Genomic DNA, 12,543 nt, shown 5'->3' with positions numbered 1-12,543 from the left:
GTGATCATGCTTGCTGATGTATGAAGATACCTGTTATTGTTATTATTGTCTTGTGCTCACCTATCCAAAAATAGCAACTGATTGATGTCATTAAACCAGTTCCTATTATTTTGTTTGTGGTCATGAAATACAGTGTACTCTCCAATTCGAGACCCCTCTAATTCGAGACCACTGTTTTATAGAACTTCAATAATCTTCAATCTTTTAATGGTAAGCTTGGAGACCAACCCTAGGACCACCCCAAATGTTCATGTTCCAAAGGCGGTAACGAATTGGAGGGCAAACAGTATATATTTTGCAATATAGTTATTTTACACAATTATTTTCATAATACTATCTGGTGGTCCATTTATTGCCTTGGTTGCTTTAAAATCCAGACCACAAAAATAATGACTCTACATAGAATAAATAATCCTAGGTATATACAATAATCTAAAGATAGTAAAGATTACTACTACCATTGTTGCAAAAATGCAGGTAGTGTATTATTACATACCTGCGTTGAGAAATAACAATATAAAATTTGCCCTAAGTGCTTTTGCGTCAGTGTTCAAGAGTAATAGAGTACCACAGTCGGGTCGTCACGATGCCAGGTGGCACTCTCTGTTGTCAACGGACGTTAGTTACCGTTCATTACGCCTGAATGACTTCATAGGCTTTCTGGAATAGGAATTTTAAAATCTAATATTTTACCTTTAAAATGTACTAAAAACACAAAAGCTCGCATTATATTAGTTATCAAACACACATTTAATCATCAATTAAAATTTATAAAGAAAAAGTAAGATACAACATCTTAACAATTATGTTAGAAATTGGGATCAATGGTTTGTCAGTGAAGAAAATGGTGTCTGGTTGAATGCTTTTTGCAACGATAGCAACGGAGTAGTATCACATGGTATCGTGACGTAACACTGTAGTACTCTATATGAATTTTTTTTTTTAAAGTTATTTTTATCAGTTTATTTCTATTAGTGCACACCTTCAAAAGTCAAGGTCATCAAACCTACAATTCCAAGATTTTCTGTTGCATAAGATTGTCTGCACCAATAATGTAGGTGCCATTCAACAATTTTGATAGAAAGGGTGTGCCCAAGTATTTCCTTTTTGAGGTGTTTACCAGAAGTGTTTTTTCTCATGCTCATTGACCTGTGGAAGTACCTGCTTCATATTGGCTACCTTTCCAAAAATATCTAACGACTGACGTGTGTAAACCAATCTTAGAAAAGTATAGTAGTATATTTTTGGAATTAACCTTGTCATCAGCTATTGTGTTTGATTTTTATTGTATGAAACTTTAAAATGTATAATACATCTAGCCTTCATAAGCTGTATATTCTATTATTTTTCAATCATGACTTTTCATCATTTCAATAATTTCCTCAATTTCTAAGTATCTTGTTGCAAGCAAGGACATGGGTTTCTACATCAAAGATAAATTTTATTTTGAGAATCATAAGATATGGAGCTGTAGCTTGTGGCTCAGGTCAAAGGGTATGGAATATCAAGAGGTCCGACTACCGGAGTTTCTTTGAAACGCAATCCTAATCCCGAAAAGTACTACCAAAAACTAGATGGCATTCTTCAATAGAACGTAAAAGGAATATCGAATGCATGCTGCATTTGTAGAACACATTTTTGAGTTTTAAACGCTATTCAAATTCTAGTAAGGTGCCTCCTATCATGTGGTTGCACTTTGTTTTTCGTTTCACTGCGTGCATACGAAACAATAATATCAGGAATTTATAAGGCGCCAATTCCAAAAGAGATCAAACGTGCACAATCAGGGTAGTCGGATTTCTTGCTATTCTGTACTCTTTACTCAGATTCTTTCCTTACACTCCTGTGCCCTTGGGTCGAGCTCTAGTGTCCTAGTTGAGTAATTGTGTTAAAAAAGCTAACGTCTTAACAAAGTAGGCTGAGGATGCAAGCCTTTCTAGGTGGAGGTATTTCCCCTTTGATGCAGGGGTGTATCCAATAGGGATCTGTTTTGCCACTCCATTTTAAAATGTTAGTACATACAATGCCATATATTGACAAACTAAAAAACAATGACGTCCCCCCCCCCACCAACCCAATTTGAAAAAAAAAAATTATGATTTTCTGCTCCCTGTGTATATTTTAATATTGAAAATTTTCAGGTTGAATGTAATTGAAAAACTTCAGCACTTGACAAAGGTTGGTAACCGTTGGTAATAATAGTTAATGGTACTAAAATCAGTAGTTGCTGGCATCTCAGAACAATAAAAAAAAAGAACTTGTTAATTTTTATTGCACACTTGTTGGACCTCGAAGACGTCATACACTGCTTAATGAAATCATCACATAATATTTCTATGAATTCCATGCCACAGTAACCGTAGAATTTCTAATTAATTGTAGGGTAGGTTCTTTGCTCTATGGTCTACAGCACTACAGACGTTCAGTGACCTTATATAGTGCTCCATCTATTTTTTTTTTTTTTTTTTTTTTTTGGTCAATACCACAACCAATAACAAAAACAATAAAGTGATTGTAGTGGAAGAAATCATGTACTCATGAAGGGTGGTGAGAAATCTAGTCATATCCGAGGCTTTTTGTGGGAGCAGGTCAGCTGATTTTCAAAGATGCTCTAGGAAAAAAAAAATCCGAGATATTGGCTTTGAATGAGGCATGCAGTGTTAAAAAATTGCCTTTTGATAGGCCATCCCTACAAATTATAAGAGATTTCCTGCATAGTTACTGAGCATCTCACATTGTGTAGGACGGTCCCGCATTTTTAAGTGATTTTGTGTGAAACCTGCATTTTGCAGAAACACATGCGTGATCATAAATTTGTCAGGCATATGTGTGATAACAAATTATCACAAATTCAGGGGAAAATCTATTTAAAATTAGAAGAAATTGGTTTTATGAAAAATATAAATACGGTCATGCAGTAACTTGAGTCATTAGAAGGCTTTCGTTATCTCGTTCGAGAATCAATTCACTGAGAAATTTCTGTTTCCCGACCAAAACAACCCCAGCCAAACATGCACTTAGTAGAATCTAGGAGGTGCGTGTAGTCTTGCACGTTCATTTTTACAACCAACTGTTGAATATTTGACTGAAACCCGGACCCCTACCTGGACACCCGGGGACCCTGAACTGGTGTATAGTCACACATTTACTCAGGTTGGTAACTAGGTCCCCTGGTGTAGCCCACCCCCAATAATTAGTCATAAGCCAAAGGAACTAAAAGTTGGAAGAAGCCATTTCCGGGAAAATCTAAAGTGGTTGATCCAGGAATTTGCGGGAGATTCTTGCTTGTTTGCAGGAGTGCGGAAGGTCGTCCCGATTTCTTGGAGACTCCCGCGAGTTCCGGGAGACTTGGAACTCCTGATAAACTGAATCATTTTTTTTATACCTTGTTTAGCGAACCCGCCGACTGCAAATATTGATGATTTCGAGTAAAAATAAAATTTATTTTTGGCCAATTAGTGCTCCTGCCGCCACGAAAAAGTGGAAATTTCAGGGAAAAATTATTACGCCCTCCGCTGTCTTGAAATCTCCAAAGATAACATATAATTTCTTCCTAATTATATAAATTTGAAGCATTTAACAATCCTATTTTATACATTCACCAATAAAATTTCATTTTTATTTTCTCCTCTGTCTGGATGATTTTGGCAAAACTATTTGCTAATTAAGAAAACAAAATTTTAATTTTAGTTTTATTCTGCCCTCCACCAATAATCATTTAAAAAATAAGTATGCAAAACAAGGAATAAAAAAAGTCTAACCTTAGTTAAACAAAATTAGTGAATACATTGCACAGTAGGATGGTGTCATTCTGTATAAAAGTTCATTTTGTGCTAAAATTCGTTCCAATCTCCTGCTCTGTAGCCCTATTTACTCAGTTTAAAATTAACTTATAATTCAGTTCAGTTTGTCATTAATGTTTCTAATTCATTTTAATAATCTCACACATCGTTCCCCAAAGGTCTGATATTATGCAAAACCAATAAGTTAATTGAGCCACATGGGAACACAAGAGGGCGGTATTCATGAATTCATAGTAAAATCTAAGATCTAGCAATTTGATCATACAGTACTCTCTTTATTGTTATGAATGTTTCTTTATTCTATTTTTAAAAATTTTATTTAGTAAATGTAAAATGTGGTGTGTAGATAATTATAATTTCTTGCGTGTGAAGTTTTGTACTTGATGTGCCAAGTTCCCAGTATGTTTATGTTTAGAAACTTTATACATATACGTTTTTGAGACTGAATATGTCGGCAGTACAATTTGGGTAAAACCCCTCAAAAATACAATTAAAATATTGAATTGGTCATTTGAAAGGTTTGTGAACTTTCCAACCTATCAAAAATAATCAGTATGCTAATTTACATAATTTTTGCTATAAAAATAATGAAACTGTCTGCCATGCATGAACTAGGTCTCATAACTGTAATTTATTTTGTACTATTTGTTAATAAGATAATATTGTATCATATATATGTTTGGATTCTTGTTTTGATAAGAAAAAATCCAGTTAAATTATGAAAATGTAGTCTATTTGTATTAATTATATGTTACATGTTATCTTTTTTATTATTGTTGTTAACCAGGGACACATTGAATTTTGAAATGTGTGTATAATAATACCACACAAATAAATATAATAAACCTACTTATAATTGATAGTTCTCCTAACTGGTCCCATTTACTATTTAAAAAAGCCCTTGCGAGTTGAAATTGTTTATCTAATGTAATCTAACAAAACTTAATTGCCTCTCTCATAATCACCATTATGCTTAATCACCATTGTTATTGTACTAGCTTTTAATCCCCTCATTTAAATATTGTAGCATTTTTTATAATCACTGTCTAAGTTTTCTCATTCCTGATGATGACCCAATAAAGGTCAAAACGTTGAATCATGGCCTCCCTCTCTTTATTCGGAGTAACGTTCATTTTATGCTACTTAGTGAATTCGACAAAAGAATATGCTTATTCAAAAATGAACACATGAAAAAAAAGTATATAAATATAATAAATTTTTTTTAATGCAACTGACAAATAATTATGAATCTTAACATGAGTACTCCTGGGCCTCCACCCACCTACATCACAACTGTGTCGCTGTCACTTGTGTGTCTACGTGCGTGCAGACACCGTGATTCCGCAACTAGATCTCATAACTGTAATTTATTTTGTACTGTTTTGTTAATAAAATAATCATGTATCATATATGTGTTTGGATTCTTGTTTTGATAAAAAAACAAAAACAAAAAAACCCTGTTTTGGAAATGTAGTTTCGATTTGTATTAATTATATGTTACATGTTATCTTTTATTATTGTTGTTAACCAGGGACACATTGAAATGTGTGTATAATAATATCACACAAATGAATGTGGTAAACCTAAAAAAAGTGTGTGACCAGCGGTCAGAGGCAACATGAATGTTCCAGAGGCATTTTGGGGGGAAAATTCAAAAAAATAAACTGTTAGGCTATATAGCGTACAGATCATATCAATTTGTTTGGTCCACTTTACTGCAAACACGCCGCCGTGAAAATCACCCTATCTCTTAACCATTAGCGTTTCTTCAAAAATATTAACTGATTTTACTACAAAAATAGTAACTCAAAAACTAGAGGTCGGATAACTTAGGTTGAAACTTTTTATTGAAGATTATAAATATAGCTAAGTCCTGTAAACAATTTACAAAATATCTGTTTTCAAATATTTAGCTCTGTCATTTTTTGGTTTATTTACAAAAATATAAGCAATATTAGCGTGTTTTCAGCGGGATTTCAGCCGACTTGTTAGGAGTCGTTTATTTACAACGTCATAACTTTGCCTATGCCAATCCATTTTCTTAGGTTGAAGCGGCAACAGAAAGGCAATTTCTTGTAATCAGTTATTAAAAATAATCGCATTGGATAAAATTTTCTTCCGTCATTTTTGCATTCTTTCAAAGGCTTTCAAGAAGAAAAATGACCAAGCATTAATGCTTATTCAAAAAGGAACACATGAAGAAAAGTATATAAATATAATATTTTTTTTTTAATGCAACTGACAAAATATGAAGTTGAACATGAGTACTCCTGGGCCTCCACCCACCTACATCACATCTGTGTCGCTGTCACTAATGTGTCTACGTGCGTGCAGGTACCGTGACTCCGCAGGTATCTCTCTCACGCCCGGTAACAAATTATCAATAGAGAAACAAGGAAGCAGCAGACTACAACCTAAAATCACTTCATAACACATTTATTGTATTAGAAGTTCATCTGATTGAGTTGCAGCGGTGACTGTGAGCATATAGCCCCATTGTTTCAGGCCGTCAGCTATCTGCAAGTAAGCATACTGTCATAGGGGAACATAGCTGTTTAATCACAGGAAGCTGTTTTTAATGTATTCTCCCAGTTACTGCATGTACTGCAGCTACTGCATGTATTACAGTTACTGCATTATTGCACCTTTGTGCTATCTATTTTTTCACCAGATACTTAAGTTTAATTAATCATGATATTTACAACAAAATATCAGCAAATATTTTAAGTTAGTGAACGGAACATGTGCTTTTTTAAGTAGCACTCAAAATATTGGTGTATTCAAATATACTCAACAAAAATTACATGTAAAGTAAACAAATTAAGTAAAGTCCATCAAACTAAGAATATAATTAAACTCTAAATTTACCTATGTCACAAATCAGTTGAAACAAACACAACACATAAACATTACACAGTAAAGACTTTTTAAAATTATCTGAACAGTAAAAACCTAATTAAGATTTCTTTATGCAGAAAAAGATATTTTATTTTTACATGGACTGGTTATGAAAGTGTGCTTGAAAATATAAATATAATTATTGCAAAATGCCACATTTATAATCATTTAATTTAAAAAGTATATGAAATTATTCTTACAGGGTACAGATGGTAATTAAAGTGGACAGCTGGGGGGGGGGGGGGGGGGGGGGGGGGAGGGGTATATAAAATATACATATTTTTATTTATAAAATACTATCTAATATTTAGCAAATACTTATGGGGTGATGTTGGTTAGTTTTTGTTCCTTAATGTCTGTGGTTACCAGATTATCAAATTCTTTCTCTTTACATTTGGTCTGATTAAAGAGGGTATTAAAATAATAGGTCCACAAGCCAGGAATGGCTCGGAAGGAAATTACATGGAGCAGTGGGAGTTGAGTACTTTTATGATACTTTGTACTTTTTTTTTCGTAGAACAATGAATGGAAGTAGGTTAGGTATATGTTTCACCATCATTTTTTTTTCCTGGGGAGAAACATTTAATCCTTGGATTGAATGGAAGGCTGTTAGCAGGTCAAAACTCACTGAAATTTGCTTCAATATCTTTGGATTTCAATACATACCCTGTTCATAGTGAACAATTTGGGAATAGAGCGTAAATTGGGAAGGTGAAAGTTTCAGTTGTTGAGAGAAGCTGAAAATAGACCAAAGCAGACTGGATAGTAGATATTATAACAAAAATTATTGAGAACGCAACCTCTGTAGGCGATAGATAAAACATATTAAGAAGACATTTCGCTGTGTAGACAGTTGATAAATAGGGTGTCAATTTAATCAGGTCAAACCTTTCACTTATATTTTCTTGCTAAAACTTCACCTAATTCATTTTAATTCGTATACAGTAATGAAGTCAAGACTACAAAAATCATACACAACCTATGATATTTGTTAATTTTCTGGCATTTTTAAAATCATCTTCTCATGACATAAAGGAGTCATATATATTCCATTTTATTAAGTTTGTAAAGGCCTACCATAATTGTAATTGTATAATACCTTTTTCTTTCCCTATTAAAGAAATATTTGATAATGGTGTTTTTAAGCTATGTTTCGAAAGGAATTTTAAAATAATTTTTATGGCTTTTTTTATTTACCTTGTGGTTGGAATGTATTCTAAAATAATAATAGATTTTAATGCTGGAATTTAATGTTTGTTTTCAGATATAGCAAGGAAGTGGAGAGCATCTTCAAAGTCAAGTGTCAAGTTAATAACTATGGTCTTTCAGCCGGATGTTTATTGAGGAAATAATTTCAGTATGTTTTTAGTACCAATATATTGCTTTTTTTTAAAATTAATCATACATAATATATATACTGTATATATACTGTATATAATATTATTTTTATATAGAGGAAAGAATATTCTGGCTCAATAAAATCCTCTCTATTATGTCAATGTATAATTTCATCTTTGAATCTGCTTGTATTATTTGAATAGAAATGGTTTGTAATTGTCCACAACAATACATAGATAGCACATTATATGAGATTTCTTCCGTATACTTTCATATAAAAGTATTATCATGGATTCTGAGTCTGTTCTCCTTCTTTTTGCTAGACCCAGTTTATTACATTTGTTTAGCCCTTGAGGTCACACTATGTTTTAAGCTATGTCAGACTGATTTATGCCCATATATAGTCATGATGTGATGTCATCATGACCATATTTAGGCATGTCACATGTTTTTGTCAAAATAGAACCGTACTATTCTGATATAAGGCGAGATTTTTTTCATACCTTGCTTCTCGAAACCTGCCGCCCGCCAATATTGATGATTTCAAATAAAAATAAAATATCATTTTTGACTAATTAGCGCACAAACTGCCATGAAAAATTGTAAATTTCAGAAAAAATATAATTTTTACCTTATTTTTGTTATGCCCGCCACTGCCTTGAAATCTCCAAAGATTTGTATATTTAAGTTCCTAGTTATATAAATTTAAAGTATTTAACAATCCCATTACTACACTGATTCAATGATAATATTTTTATTTTTATTTTCTTCTTTATCTGGATGTTTTTGGCAAAACCATTTGCTAAATAAGAAAACAAAACTAGTCTTTAAAGTACTTCATGTCTAGTGTTTTATTTACGGGACATTAGGGTTATGGCACCCACAGCACTTTGTTATAAATTGCAAAGATACTTTTTTCAATAATTGTCATTTTGTTTTCTAAAAAGGATTAATTATTTTTAAAATATTAAGATTTAGCAAATGATTGTCATTTAAATAAAATGTCGGTCATTGTGGACCTCTATCAAGAAATTTTTGTCTGTCACGTTGACATAATTTAATGTGCGAAAACCACTTGGGCAGTGGAAGTGGAAAACTCACAAAAATTCCATGACACTTCCTTCAACTTTTTTTAATGATACACCCTATTGAACCTACACTGTGTGAAGGTAGACTTTCAACTTTGTGGCACTTATTACAGGAATAAAATTTAGTGCGTCAATACAAAAATTTATTTGTTGTACAGTACCAATCATGGGCAGTGCACATGATGTAAAGCGCTTAGAGGTTAGTCTACCATATGCGCTATATAAGTCAAGAATTATTATTATTATTATTATTGACTGAATGACAGGCTAGAGGGCATGCCCATAAAAATAAATAGCATTTATCGGTTTATTTCTATGGAACCTACACTGTGTGAAGGTAGACTTTCAACTTTGTGGCACTTATTACAGGAATTAAATTTAGTGCGTCAATAAAAAAATTTATTTGTTGTACAGTACCAATCATGAGCAGTGCACTTTTTGCCCGCACATTGTTTGCAGGCAAAGCATTCCACATCGGCCAGTTGTCCGCGTTCTGGAATAACCACCAAGTAGTTAGTGGAATAAGCAGTTAGCTAGCAGGCCGATTGGGCCAACAACTGCAGTTTGCGCACAAGTTCGTGAAATAAGGTATATACCCTACCCCATTCCTTACCCTGGGACTATCCCCCCAGGGCATGGAAGAGGTTGTACCATTGTGTATGATTGAATAACATAATAAGCAATTACTTTAGAAGCTAATATAAGTTTCCTGTTTTTCAAATTTAATAAAAAGTATACATAACATGGAAACCATATGTGTGTACCATGTAAACTGAAATGACGTCCTTGATTTATTTACTCCATTCACTTTAATATCTTTTTTACCCTCTCCATCCACCTCCCCAATGTATATAAAAATACAAGGAGGGTTATGCAAAATTTTTGGTGAGAGGTTACAATCATTGAGCGTCACTGATGAGAATGACCCAGGGAAATGTAAGGTCACATGTGTTGGTGACTAAGACTTAGGAGTTAATAAGTGGATTTCCTAATTCATACCTTCACTGCTGTCATCCCAGGCATACTTGTATTAAAATTCTCTATTATTTTACACTATATAATTAGTGACTTATAATGCCTATATGATATTAATTGTAAGTGTTTTTATTCAATATTTATATATTGTATGGTACTTATTTCATGGGTTAAACTCAAACCAAATGTAGCCAAGTCCAGCTAATTTTTGTATTTATGTTTTATATCAGTGTATATATTTTATCAATATAGTTTTTGATCCGAGGACTCAAAATCCTAGATGGTGTTTATATAGGCCTATTAAGGTTATAACCCATTACGTCATAATGCGTGTGTGCACTTTACCACCATCTGCAACACGGTACCTGTATTATTTTAGGACCTTAAAATAGTCATCCTAAATTTCTTAATATGTTTGTTTAAATTACTGTACTTACCTTCAAATGCTAAAGATCTGTCTATTCTCAAATAGATCCAATATTATTCCTTTTTCCCTGAACAAAAAAAAATTATCTTGTATATCAGTTTCTCGAAGGTGTAGAAGCGTTTAGGAATAAGGAATTAACTAAACCAGAATTATTCTTGTCAGGTCAAACCATTACAAATAAAAAAAAAACTATTTGAAAATAAAAGTTCTGAAAGTACATTTATATTTGTCTACAAATAATTTTTTATGTTTTAATACAAATACATTTCGTAGAATAAGAATATATTAATTACAAAATTAAAATTAAATTTATATAATAAAGTTTAGAATTTGATAACTAGATAGATATTCATATATTAAAAAATGGAATAGTCCAAATGCATGTTCTTTACCTTTTCAAAAGCATATTATTTGTTTTTCTTGGCACACAACAAAAATGTGAACATACGGGTAAATCCCTACCTTTTGTAGTAGACCAGTGATTTCATGCTTTTACACCTCAATTGCGAAATACACAGTCATAAGGAGCACTTTTGTACTTTTGCATTGTATGGTTGTTTAAAAAGCATATAGGTCAATACATGATGTACACTTTATATTCAAAACTACCCTTTGAGTAAACTTTTAAGATAAATACATTCATATTTTGTATGCTAGTTTTTTTGTGAAATGTGCTAAAATTTAACAAATAAATGCATAAATATGTTTGTTTATTTTGTCATACCTGCTGCAATTACCCAGTTTAACTTGCTCAGTTTTAATCTGTCTTTCAGAACAATTCATATAAAATGTTTTATTTCAAACATTTTGAACGCTAAAGAAGTCGCTCATTTTGAAGGACTGAAAACTCAATAGTAGCCTACAGCAAATGTTTTTTCTATTTTTTTCCCCAAAAAACTATGACTAAGCAGAAAGTTTCCAGGAATAGTTGATTCCCACGATCAACCAGTTCTTTCTAGATTTTATATCACCTACAAACCAGAACACCTGTCAGTTGATAAAGATCTCTGATAGGGATCGAAACATTCTGAGTAAAGCCGGTTACTCACTGCGTGCGACAGCGACGCAATGAAGAACGCACGCAAAGACGGGGACCCAATGGGATGTCTTTGAGGATCCATTCAGATTGCCACTGACAATCAGCAGACGGCGTTGCGTCGTCTATCGCTCGCCGGAAGCGAATGTGGATTCGTCGTGCGATGGTCGTACGACGCAGTGAGTGTCCGGCTTAATCGGTCCAGAGGATGTTGTACCCCCTTCACTCTCTTTCTCTCAACAATTGTGGTAGTTCACCCAACTTCACTCCTTTGGTAGTTTAGTAAACTCCATCTCAAATAAAGTCTATCATAGTTCCACTTGATACCACATCAGTACAAGACTCTGGTAGCTCCTCCTGGTGGTACCTTAATCCAAGATTCTGGTGATAGCTCCTTCTGGCGTGACATCAATTCAAGACTCTGGTTTCGTATCTTAATGCCGCCTCGATCAGGCCCGTAGCCAGGTTCATCCAAGGTCTCTTATACACATCAGATGTGTATAAGAGACAGGTCCACGGTCGAAGCCCTGGTGGGGTCGGCAAAACCCCCAGAGCAAGAGGATTTTTGTGCTTTATGGGTCTAAACAATGCTATAAAAGCAGATATGTTTGAAAACGTCTGTGTCTGGGTGGGTCTGCAGTGCATTAGTTGGGTTGGAGGACTTATTTGGGAAATTTGAAGAGGGGGGTTCGCCAAAAAAGAGGGGGTTTGCTAGAAAAGGGTTTCTCCCGAACCATCCCCCCCCCCCCCCCTTGGATACGGGCCTGTCAATCATGATCCAAGACCCGGTAGCTCTTGTTTCCGGCTCAATGCAAGACTCACGGTGGCTCACCTATCAGCATCTCAATCCTTGGAGCAAGATCTGCTACTGCCGTTTGTTGTCATCATCTCATTCCAAACCATTCTAGCTACTGGCGCAACCTCAATACAAGAGTCCAGTAGGTCCACTTTAGACCATCACAGTCCGAGACCCTTATT

At 33.9% G+C, this 12,543-nt stretch overlaps 1 protein-coding gene across 2 annotated transcripts in view; it reads right to left on the bottom strand.

Moving 5' to 3' along the window:
• LOC117121343 overlaps positions 1-11,351 on the bottom strand; it is a 36,378-nt gene extending 25,027 nt beyond the window's left edge. The window contains exons 1-2 of one of the 2 annotated variants that reach the window (XM_033266502.1): positions 10,540-11,351; positions 497-660 (exon numbers count right to left, since the gene is read on the bottom strand). The gene's annotated coding sequence lies outside the window, so the exon portion shown is untranslated. The remainder of the gene's footprint in view (positions 1-496; positions 661-10,539) is intronic. The other variant, XM_033266503.1, reaches the window with a different exon arrangement.
• Between the last annotated feature and the right edge of the window lie 1,192 nt (positions 11,352-12,543).

The sequence above is a fragment of the Anneissia japonica genome, unplaced genomic scaffold, assembly GCF_011630105.1.
Source record: "Anneissia japonica isolate Jap-2015-1 unplaced genomic scaffold, ASM1163010v1 scaffold21_len1647178_cov195, whole genome shotgun sequence".
In the NCBI taxonomy this organism is placed as follows: domain Eukaryota; kingdom Metazoa; phylum Echinodermata; class Crinoidea; order Comatulida; family Comatulidae; genus Anneissia; species Anneissia japonica.
This window is presented reverse-complemented; position numbering and strand designations above follow the sequence as displayed.